This window comes from Heterocephalus glaber, unplaced genomic scaffold (genome assembly GCF_053883595.1).
Source record: "Heterocephalus glaber isolate CG9 unplaced genomic scaffold, H.glaber_assembly_v1.0 deba00000942, whole genome shotgun sequence".
NCBI classification, from domain to species: Eukaryota; Metazoa; Chordata; class Mammalia; order Rodentia; family Bathyergidae; genus Heterocephalus; species Heterocephalus glaber.
In genome coordinates this window covers 1,378,533-1,390,757 of record NW_028258174.1, presented here as the reverse complement: position 1 = coordinate 1,390,757, position 12,225 = coordinate 1,378,533, and the positions used below count along the sequence as shown (strand labels likewise).

Here is a 12,225-nt window from a genome sequence, read left to right as displayed (position 1 = left end):
CACCAGTGGCCCTCGTGCACTTGTGCAGTGGCCTGTGTGATACATTCTAGCGCCTGTAGTTTTCCAGCCCAAACAAGGGACTGTATTGACCTTCTACTCCTGGATATTCTGCCTCTCCCTGTCCCCACCTCTCTCTGTTGCCCTTGCCATAAAAGTAACCACTGACTGTTAGTAGTTTGCTCACCTCCTGAAATGTAGGCTTCTTAAGGGAGGGGATCATGTCTGCTTTATACAGCATCATTGCTCAGCATTGAGCACACACTTATGCAAGAAATATTTGCCAAATGGACAAGTGAATGAATTCGACCTAGCTTCAATAGAACACCCTGTTTCAGCATCTTTGTGGTTATCTATTCATGGCTATGATGTGGGATCCGACTGATCCTATTTCCCTATACTCTGCCCTTAATCGTGTTACAGTGAGAACAAGCATCTGTCCAAATGCTGTCATGCACATGTATTTATTAGTGAGAAGATTCAAACGCATTTGTTCAGCTGGTTCTGTGAGAGCAGCAAAATTCTTGTTCTCTGAGCTTTTAGGTGTTCTGTCCATTCGTCACAAAAATGGTTCTCTTTAGACTGACAGAACAACATTCTAGAGGCTAGATATTAATTAGCGTAAGGTAACCAAAATCGTCTGGATTTATGGCTGAAACAGGACAAGCTTAGAATCTTCTGTCATTCTAAAAGGTGGTAACTAAAGGGCTGGCCTAAGTTTTATAACCAGCTTATGTAAAAGCACAGAATGTCTTAGAGTTTTAGCCAATCTACTTGTCTTGAACACTGCTAGGTTCAGCAGTAGAATCTCATTTTTAATATCCTATATGTTAACTAACAGATCACTAATTTTTATCAATGAGAATTCATTTCTAGTGTTCATTTTGCTGATTAGCCACACTTCTGCTATTAATTCTAAAGATAATTAAAGTAGTTGGGGCAACCACCTAAATACTTCATAGTAACTGATGGAAGCGACAGAAGTAGCTCAGACATTTCAAGAGCAATTAAAAGGCCTGTGAGGCCCTGTTCTTTGAATATGAAGAGAAGAGTGCTTTAGCCCTACAGGGCTTTCATCTTCACATGTTCTTACCAGCCCTGAGGGGAGATCTGGCCAATGAGCTGACTAGCTTTCCCAAGGACCTCAGGCTGAGGGCTATAACAGAGTAATCTGCCTTCTCAGTTTTCTCACAACCTCTTTGACTATGTAGGTAATTTCAGGTCCAAGGGGGAAGATATCAGAGGGGCCTATGATTTTTTGGTTTTGCTGATCAAGGCTCCTCATTTTTTCCTTTGTTCTAGTAAAAACTTACCTCAGGGCCAGCTTAAGAGTCATCTTTGATGATCTTCCAAAGTCATTTTCCCTCACCTCTCTATGCTTCCTACTTTCTCGGAATTTTCAGCTATAGACATAGATGCCCTGCCCTCGTGACCCACACTATAATGATCAGGAACACAGTCCTCATTGCAGGTTATGATCTCAAATTATTTGTATAACTATTGATCTACTGATCCTTTGGTTATTTTGGCAAATATGAGTCCCTAGAATTGTATCAGGGTTCTCCTACACACACACACACACACACACATACACACACACACACACACACACACACACAGTGCATTCTGTAAGACTGAGCTTCTATCTTCTATCTTGGATGTCCGCTTAGCTCTCCAGTTCTCAGTTCTCCAGTGGGATTAGTCGTTTTCTCTCAGCTTCAGACAACTTGGAGACCTTGCCTAAGTACTTGATCTTCTCTGAAGGACTGGAGCCTACTACCCCTAGCATGGTGCAACCATTTGCTGAGTCTCAGTGGACCCATCACCCAGAACCATGCCTTCCTGCCTGAAGGGCTGCCATGACATTCTTTGGATACCACACACACCCTAATGCTAACTCCTGTAAATATTGTCCTCTTGGTTACCCCTAGAAGAGTAAGCCTTACCAACAAGAGGTTCCCTTAACTCTAAGCCTACCTGGTTATGGGTTGTTTTTCCCCTCTCATCTGTGCTGTCTTACTTGCTCAGTGAATTTGCCTCATAGCATGGTGCTAATTTTATATGTCTCTTTCCGTGGTAAACAACTCACTCATATTACTTGTTATTCCCACTATCTCTGCCACATTAGCACAAAAGCAGTCACAGACAAGATATAAACAAATAAGTATGTATGTTTTGCAAAAAAGAACTTTATATATGGACACAGAAATTTGAATTTTGCATAATTTCAATGTGTCTCAAATATTATTGTTCTTTTGATTTCTTTTCAGCCACTTGTAAATATAAAAATGATTCTCTCCTTGTGGGCTGTTTCCAGTCAGAGGATGAGAACATGGCTATAGGTTTGGGGTTGCTGCTTCCTGTCCCACCTGAGTGCTGGGGAAACCAGGTGTAGAAGAGATGCCTTAGATCAAAGAGGGGGGCTCCCAGGATGGAAAAGACCTGGGTGTCGCTTCCCAGAGTGAGTCCTGGGTGAGTGTCAGTTCTCTGGAGCTTCATGTCCCCCTTGGCACCAGGGGTCAGAACAACAGTGGCCATGAGGTGTGAACAGAAGGGCCAGGAGCTGGCTGTGTGACAAGCAACTATAGGTGATAAGGACAAGGTCAAAGTTCCTGAGGCCCCAGCAGGGTCAGAGATGGGTGGGTTTGCAGGAGAGATCGGACTAGATGCAACTACCAGATGTCCTAACAGGGCAGGGTCCCCTCAAAGACTGCAGTGTGAGGCCCCCCTCAGAGGAGAAGCAGCCTGCCTCCAGGTTGCTACTGCTGTTGAAGGTAAGGGAGAAAGTTCTTTGTCTACTTGTACTCACCATCCCGGAAGGACTGTAAGTAAACACTGAGTGTCTCCAGGGCCAGAGCTAACATGGAGTGGGTCTTCTTGGCAGCAGAATCTGCTCCTTAAAAGGCTATCTTTTTGAGAAGGGGTCTCACTATGTTTCTCTGGCTGGCCTCAATCTCCTGGGCTCAGTGACCCTCCTGCCTCAGCCTCCCAAATACCTGGGACTATGGGCAAAAATCACATGCCCAGCTCAGGACATTTTTATACACAAAGAAAGACGAATATTTAAAAGCCATAGGTATCACCTCCTGAAGAACAAGGGGTCTTCCCAGACCAGCTGCAGGATGTCTGGCCACCCAAGGGGCTGTACCTTCTGTCTGAGACAGAGTGTCACAAAGCAGTGGCAGGAACCCATCCAGCCCTCAGTATCCTGGATGCTCTGTGTGTGGCATGACATCACCTGGGAGATGGAGGCCACTGAAATGCTCCACATTCTGCAATTCAGCTTCTAGAAGAGTTCTGTGACAGGGCTATGGCCTCAGGGGGCTTATTCCAGAAACCTCTCAAAGTGCTTGTTTACATTTAGAACCACAGCAAGGCTCAGAAATGAGACAGTGGTGCATAACTGTCTGCCATTAACTCACTTTCATGGGAAGCAATGCCTCTGCTTTCTTTATGCCTCAATTTCGTTACCTGCCTTACTGTAGTCATATCATTTTTTAATTTAGTTCCCTGAGCCCCTCCCTAACAGATTTTTTTCCTGATGCTGCTATCCAGTTTGGAGAAACTAAAAGTTGTAGTAGAAATGAAATTTATATAATCACCATAGTTCACTATCTAGGGGGTAAAATAAAATGCAACTACATACTTCCACAAAGCGGAATTTATCAGTCAGGTATGGTAGCACACGCCTGTCATCACTGTGCTCCATAGCAGAGGTGGGGTGGGGGGTGGGGTTGCAAGTTTGAGGTCAGTTTGGGATGCATAGTGAGTTCGAGGCTGGCCTGGACTATGTAGTGAAACCCTGTCTCAAAAAATGAAGAAAAGAGGAGATGGGGAAAGGAAAGAATGGAAAGGAAAAATTATGAGAAGAGAAAAAAAAATGGAAATGAAGTCTATGTAAATAGGGAAGGGTGGAAGGGTGAAGGGCACACAGGTAATGGGGAAAAAATAACCAAGAGACATCATGTACAGGTACAAGCACCCAATGATAAACGTAAACGTATTGTATACCTAAAATGTACCAATAAAAGAATTTAAGCAAAAAAAAAAAAAAGTGAACAAAAGAGACAAATTTTTTAAAATGAACTTATCAATTCACGACAGTGTCCAGACTTTTCTCCTTTTCCTGGGTCATCTTCTCCCTGGAGGCTATTGCATCCCCCATGCAGAGAAGGCAAGACACCACCCAGGCATTGGTGAGGAGTTTTGGCTTACCACTGTTCTCTGCCTCCAACTAGCATCAACTCAGCTGAAACTTGGCATGTTTTGTCCCCATCATCAGGTGCTGGCATCTACCCTTTGGGCCCCAAATCCCACCAGGGCCTCCAGTCACCAGACCTACATGTTTTCATGCTCAGATCCCAGTCTCAGGTCCTTTGGCTCTGCATACCTGCAGCCCTGGCACTTGGGCGTGCTTGGCTGCTTTCTCTCCCCGCTGCAGTCTCAGAGACACTGATATCCTTGGCACTTCATTCAGCCTTTGCTGCAGCCTTGCCAGATGAGGGCTTCTCTTAGAAGCTTGCAGAGCCATGACCTGCTCCCAGGGTAAGGAAGCATGGTTGCCTCAGTGTCTAGTCCCTACTTGACCCCACCTCTTCAGACTAAGGAAAGCCAATAGTAAGGACAAGGTTTTAGCCCTGTCAAATGCTGTGGGAGAGTGTGGCAGAGGCCAGTAATGTGAGTGAGGAAAGAATCCACCAAGATAAAGATAAAGTATAGAAAAGAAAGTAAAATGGGCATAATACCTGCAAATCCCAGAACTCTGGGAGGCCCAAGTAGGAGGATCACAAGTTCAATCCCAGCCTGGGCAACTTAATGACTTCAGTGAGAAATTTTATCTCAAAATTTTAAAAGGGCTGGGAATATAGATGAGATCGGCCACATTCAGGGTGGCATGGCCATAGACAAGGGCTGGGGATATAGGTCAGTGCAATTGCACTGGATTCAATCCCTAGTATCAAAAAAGAAGAAATTTAATGAGTACACTGCGCATGTGGGTAGAGGCAATGCCATTTGTAAAAGGGAAAGCATGGACTAGGAGTCTATAAAGTTGTCTGTAATATGGCAGTGGAGCAGAATACAGAATTCACAAGTGCTCTGTTTACCTATTGCTATAGTTTAGATCTTGAATGTGTCCCAGAGATCCATATGTTAAAGGCCAGCATATAATGGTATTAGGAGGCAGTGGAACCTTTAAGAGGTGGAGCCTAGTGAGAGAAAGTCAGGTCTGTGGGGGTGTGGCCTCAAGAGGGCTATTGGGACCCCACCTCCTTCCTCTCTGTTTCTGGCCACCATGAGGCGAAAAGGCCTTCTCTACTAAGTCTTTGTGCCATGATGTACATATATTGCACCACCACAGGATCGAAGCAATGGGGCCTAGTGACCACGGATACCTCTGCCACTGAGAGCTAAAATAAACTTTTCCTCTTCATAAGTTGATTATATTGTTTTTTATTACAGTAACAAAAAAAACATACTTGTAAACTTTATATCATGTAGAGTCAGCACCTTGGGTTATTTAGTGGATTGGTGGTGGAAAAACAGAGAAAAAAAGATGAAGAAAAATATAGTTGGATCCTACCTAACCCTACATGCAAAGGAGATCTCTACAAAAGTAAAGTCATAAAATTAATGAGATTGGTAAAAAAATTCTTAAGACTTTAAAACTTACAGACCTGATTGTACCAAAATTAAGGGTTTCTGTTAACAAGTGGCACCATCATTGAGTAGATTTATTATTTTTTTTTTGGTACTGGGGATCAAACTCAGGTCCTTGCACTTGCAAGGCAGGTGGCAGAACCACTGAGCTAAATCCCCAGCCCTATTGAGTAGAATTTAAGAGGTGAGCAACAGGTTGGGATGTCCAAAAGTGACAAAGGATTAATAACTAGAATGCATTGTGAACTTTTGATACCCAACAGATAAGGCAGTACACCAAAACAAAAATGAGTAAAATATATGGCAGACAGTTTACCAAACAGGAAACTCAAAAGCCCAGAAAGAATATGAAAGAAACTGCAAATTAGTAATCAAAGAAATGGAAATTAAAGCAATGATGAGAGATTACCTTCCTTGCTAAGGCAGTATAAAGCTGTAACACGGTTATAGCCTGGGAAAGACAAGAAAGTTGAGTAATACTAAGTGCTAGCTGAAGCATAGGGATAAGAGATTCCTCCTGCAGTGAGAGCACAAGTTGGGAAATAATCTAGCACTAGCTAGTCAGCTTAAGCACTGTATATGGATACCTTATGACATAGTAGTTCCACTTGGAGATATAGGTCCCTTAGAAGTTCTCACACAGAAGTTCTCACATGTTAAAGGGATATGCAGGAGCTGGGGTCAAGCCAGGTGCTAGGAGGCCTGAAGTTAATATAATTTGGGGAACCCTGTTGTGGTATTGCGATATAATAAGAAATATACATTTGGCCTCTGCCACTGGTTTCTGGTACAAAGCTCCTAAAACCCTTAGAGTTTCCAAAGTGATCATGACTTTTTTTTAAGTAAATGAGATGAGTAGTAGCTGGGCCCTTCAGGTACACCCAGGAAGAAGGCTGGTCACAGTAAAGACCCAGGCATTGTTAGAGGGCCACCCCCACCAAACCTCCAGGGAGGAGAGAGGGACAGACTGTGAACTGATCGCCAATGACCGGTGGTCAATTATGACTGCATAATAATCTTCCCTAAAACCCCAAAAGATGAGCTTCTGGGTCACGTGGAGGGAGACACGGAAGCTCCTGCCCCATCTCACAGACCTTCTTCTCAGCTACATCTCTTCCACCTGGTGTTCATCTGTGTCCTTTGTACTTTCTTTTGTTATAAATGGTCAATCATAAGTAAAATGTTGTTAATGAGTTCTGTGAGCCATGCTAGCATATTAATCAAACCTGAGGAAGGGGTCATGGAAACCCCAATTTATAGCCAGCTGGTCAATCTGGGCTTGTGATTGGCCAATGAAGTGGAACCAGTCTTGTGGGACTGAGCACTCAACCTGTGGAATTAGAAGTGAATTGAATTAGAGCTGGAATCTCCTGGAGAATTGCTTGGTACCTGGGGAAATCACCACATATCTGGTCAAAGAACCATTTTGTGTTTTGAGAGTATGGTAGGAGAGAAGGAGTTGTTGTCATTGGATCTGTTTAAGAAAAAGAACACAAATTATGAACACAAAATTAGATACAGAGCTTTGGAAGGAGCTTATTCGAGGACCCCCAAAGCTTCAGCTTTTATCAGCCTCTTGGTAAATTTGCCCTGCATGAGGGGAGATCACTGCAATGTTGTATGCAAAGTAGAGAGTTGAAAATGTCTAAGCCAAGTTGGTTATCAATATCTTGGGCTCTTCGGGGTAAATAACAAGAGATATTCTCAGGATTCTCTTTAATAGTAAAACATTCCCCTAAACTTAAAAAAAGAAAAGTGTGGGCTGGAGATACAGCTCAGAGGTAGAGTATATTCATAGCATGTGCAAGGCCCCAGTACCAAAAAAAGAGATAATCTTCCGTGAATGGGAATAAGTTGGTTGAAAAATCCCCTATCACTAAGGATAAAGGATACTGGTACTAACATGTAAACAGATCTGTGGAGATGTAGTTGGGAAGTCCCTATGCCTCTGGTGTGGCGGGAACTTGATAAAAGAGAACATTTTGCAATACTTCCCAGTTAGTTTGCTCTTAGACATGCCTGTTTACTATGGAGAGTGCCTGAGCTAAGGGGCTACATAGGATTTTCTGAGGTGTGCTGGGGCTCGCCCTGCTCTGGGCTGAAGGTCAGGATGTGCCCTTGGGCAGAGTGCCGAGTCCACCTGCTCCAGCCCCTTCTCTGACCTCCAAACTGTTTCTAAAGTGGGCAGTGGAAGATGAAAACACTGGGCTGCCCAAGAAGTAAGGCCCCCAGAGGAAAGGAAGAAGCTAGAGGAATACCAGTCTCTCCTAAGAGGAGCTTGCTTTAGCAATGGCTACTGCAGGGAATCAGAATGTCACCGCTAAATGTGCCACTTTAGCATGAAGGATATTGAGTGCTGGATAATAAAGAAATAGCACACACCAAAAAGCTCTCTGCTCTCCTTCCCCACCATTTAAATCAGGCTTCGACTCTTAATCATAGGCTCTTTGATAAGTCCAGAGACAAAGTGAGAGAAATCTATACAACAAAACTTAATAGAACAGGTGGATACAGTAATGTATACTTGGAATCCCAGCACTACAGGAGGCTAAGGTAGGAGGTTCTCAAGTTCAAACCAGCCTGGTTTTAGTGACACTTAGCAACTTAGTGAGACTCTGTCTCAAAATTTAAAAAAGAAAATTTAAAGGGGCTGTGAGTGTTGTTTGGTGCTAAGGCCTTGGGTTCAGTCACTAGTATAATGGCAAGAAGTAATTGAAACAACTCTTCTCTTCCATTAGTTTTCCCCATTTATTTACTTCCAAGGACACACTCTGCTGCTCTTGGAAGCCTAAAATCCCTTAGTTCTTTGCCTTGTCATTTCCCTACAAATTTATCATTCTTTGTTAAGATGCTATGTAAGCCCCAAGTTCTAGTCATCCTTTGGAATTACTCATGGCTGAATTTCTCCTGTGTGTGTGTACACTGTCCATGTTAATAAACTGTTTTTCTCTTGTTTTGTTTGATCTTTAGCCTATCTTTTTCAGTCTAACTTTCGTGGCCCTGGCTGAAGAACCTAGGATGCAGAGAGAAAAGGTGTTTTTTTCTTCTATACTATCCATACACCAAGAGCAAGGAGCTGACAGTGCAGATACATGAGTAATACAGCTACAGACAGTGACAGCCAAGAGAAATGGCCCCTCATGGGTCAACCTACGTTTCTGTGGCTGTGGTAGGTGTATACCTGGCTTACTTGACATCCAAAATGGATTCATCTTATCGATCTTCACCTATGAAACAAAATTATCTTCAGGAATAATCAATGGAATGGATAAGGAGGTCTAGAAAAGAAACAGTTAATATCCTAAATGTAATCAACATGTAGTGAATGTCTATGTTAAAAACAGATTGGGGCAGGGATTTAGCTCAGTGGTTCTGCTGCCTGCCTTGTAAGCGCAAGGACCCAAGTTCGATCCCCAGTACCACCAAAAAAAAAAAACCCAAAACAAAACAGATTATTACAGTAAAAGACATATTGGTATTCATTTTCCTCAAAATCCTCCCCCTCCGAAAAAATAAAAAATCCTCTCCCTCACTTTAAACACACTCATCCCCTCACTGTTGCCACTTTCTGAAGCAATTCTGGAAGTCCTCTTTTGTGTCTTTTATGAAGTATGTTTTTAAAAAAATACAGTGAATCCTGATGCTGAGCAACAGCCAATGGAAAGGCAGGCTTATAAGAACATTAGTGTGTCCTCAACCATCTTACTCACTGATCCAGTGCTATGTGACTACTGGCTCTTCCCAAAGTCAAAATGGCCATGAAAGGTCAACATTCTGAATCAGTTCATGACCTCAAGACAGTCACAACAGAGCAACTAAAGATATTCACAAAAGAAGACTTCCAGAACAGCTTCAGAAAGTGACAAGAAGAATGAGTAAGTGTGTTCAAACTGAAGGGGAATATGTCGAAGGGGATTAATGGCAATATTACTTTTGTAGTAATATTTTTAAATTAAACTTTCACCCTATTTTGAGAGCATGCCTCATCTATAATCATGCCAGCAGAAAGTAAAAATCAAATAAATATTACAATACAATAAAAGGAAATAGTTTCTTTTTTATAACATTAATGTAGTTTTTGAATAAAGGAAAAACAGGCCGGGGATTTAGCTCAGTGGTGCTGTGCCTGCCTTGCAAACACACAATCCTGGGTTTGTTCGATCCCTGGTACCAAAAAAAATAATAATAAAGGAAAAACAAATATATATATATGTATTTGTTTCAGTATAGAATGACAACAGTTTACAGCAATTAAAAATAATAATTAAGAAGAGTAAATGTCAGGGCCGGGTATTTAGCTCAGTGGTTCTACCGCCTGCCTCAAAAGCGAAAAGTCCTGAGTTCGATCCCTGGAACCAAAAAAAAAAAAAGAGTAAATGTCTATTTAAAATATATTACTTAAAAAGTAGTAAAATAAGGGCTGAGGATTTAGCTCAGTGGTTCAGCCACCTGCCTTGAAAGTGCAAGGTCCTGAGTTCAATCCCCAGTACCAAAAAAAAAAGGTAGTAAAATAATTCGTGTATGAGCTAAAATTTGTACTTACCAACTAAAATAGAGGGGAAATGGGAGTGATTTGATGGGTATGGATTCTCCTTTGGGGGGGATTAGAGTGTTGGAACTAGACAGAGATGATGGTTGTGCAACATTGTAAATGTATTAAATGCCTCTGTATGTCCACTTTAAAATGATAATTTTTTGTTATATAAATTTCACTTTAATTTTTAAAAGGGTAAAACAAAAACTACAGGTCACAGTTCATGCTGTTTCATTGCTATATTTCCGAGTACAAATGGAAATTATAAGTAGTTATATAGAATTAAAATACTTAAAGTAACTCAAGTTCTGTTTCTTAATCTTTATAATCGTAGTATTCTTGTTGTTTGTTTCAGCTCTGTTGTTTAAATACGGACATTTGTAGTACCCAGGATTGAGCACATAACTGCCTTGGTGGAAACTCGGAATGATTCTGACCTCTCTGGTTTTGCCCTATGCGGTGGGGACTATGCAGGTGAGTCTGTGTGTATCCAGGGATGGTACGATGGGAGTTCTCCAAAATTAACTTCCGAGTAGAGAACGATACATACCAACGAAGAAGAAATACAGCTTGTTACTTTAAAGCTTACACATGTATAATTAGTTCAAAAATAACAGAAACTGTTAAGAATGCATATCCCAAAACTATTTTGTGAAGGAAAGATACTTCATTACTACTGCCACTGTGTACAAGTGATCATTCATAGTGGAATTTAAAAGCAGATCACCTTCTATTTGGTTTTATTATTGCTTTTTGTTATGGTTTGGGTCTGGATGTCCCCTCAAAGCCTCATGCGGTCATATATGGCCTCTTCAGAGGTGGCTGAATATAGAGTATGATGCTGGGATTAAGGGTGTGTGATTACTAAATCAGTCCACTGATTGGTTTGGCACCACCCTAATCCTGGTAGTCTAGATATGATAAAAGGGGCAGAAAGACATTGTTAAGGCCCTCTGTTGCTTTTGCTACCTGTGAGAGGCATGAACTGTTTCTCCTCCTCGATGGCCCTCTGCCATGTGCCACTCTGCCTTGGAACCAGCTGATTATAGACTGAAACCTCTGCAGACTGAGCTAAATGAACCCTTTCCCCTTTAAGTATGGGTGTCTGGTTTTTTGTTTCAGCAATGAGAGAAAAGTAGCTAACACAGAATTTGGTACCAGAGAAGTGAGGTTGTTGCTGTGACATTACCTGGCCATGTGGCTCAAGAGCCTTTGGAACTGACTTTTGGGAAGGGGAAGAGTTAGAAAAAATTCAGAGATGCTGGCTGAAAAAGTAGAGCTTGAACATCTTAGGCTGTACTGTATGGGAGACTCTGGTCAGAGCTCAGAAGACCAGAAAGCAGTAAAGACCAGGTGCACTAGTTTTCTGCCGGGAAGAAGGACTGCACTGGCTGTTGGACTCCAGATGATGTGTCTTACACCTTGGCAGAAAGTTTGTTTACATTTTGTTTGTGTCCAGAGACTTTGCCTGAGACTGAGATTAGGGGTAGCAGACTAACTTATCTGGCAGAAGAAATTTTAAGGCAGTCTAATGTTGAGATAGTGGCATGGCTACTATTGGGGGATTTTAGCCTGATTTATGGTGAGCAAAGGGCCCAGCAGAATGATTTAAAATGTTTTGAGTTTGGCTAGAAAGGAAGCTCCAGTAAGGTTGCAGCCTGAAAAGATAGAGCAGAGGAGATCTTGATTGCTGAGAAGGAACAGAGTAGAAATGATGGCCTGAAGGCATTACAAGAAGCAGCAGGACTCCAGCCTTTGCAGCCTCAAAATTGTAATCGAAGACTTTTCTTTGAGAAGAGAGCAATTTGATTCATAGGCACCCTACAGCCAAGAGAGAAGGAAGCCTGAGTATTGCTCCAGCTGGCAGCAGACCTTGGTGTCATCCACATGGTGCTGGTTTTAGGTGCGTGAGGAATGGAAGAGTTGTGAGGTCAGGAAGGCTTCCCCCAGAATTCAGAAGAAGGCCTTGGAGGGCAGGCAGTGTGCCCCTAAGAAGGCAGTGCATGAAGCTGTGAGTGTGAAGCCAAAGGTGCAGT

The 12,225-nt window shown here is 42.3% G+C and overlaps 1 long non-coding RNA gene across 2 annotated transcripts in view; it reads left to right on the top strand.

Moving 5' to 3' along the window:
* Positions 1–12,225, top strand: part of LOC101705318 (uncharacterized) — a 136,492-nt gene that overhangs the window by 45,015 nt on the left and 79,252 nt on the right. For both annotated transcript variants that reach the window (XR_015450328.1, XR_015450329.1), the window contains exons 4-5: positions 8,626–8,824; positions 10,545–10,663. This is a non-coding gene — a long non-coding RNA (uncharacterized LOC101705318). The remainder of the gene's footprint in view (positions 1–8,625; positions 8,825–10,544; positions 10,664–12,225) is intronic.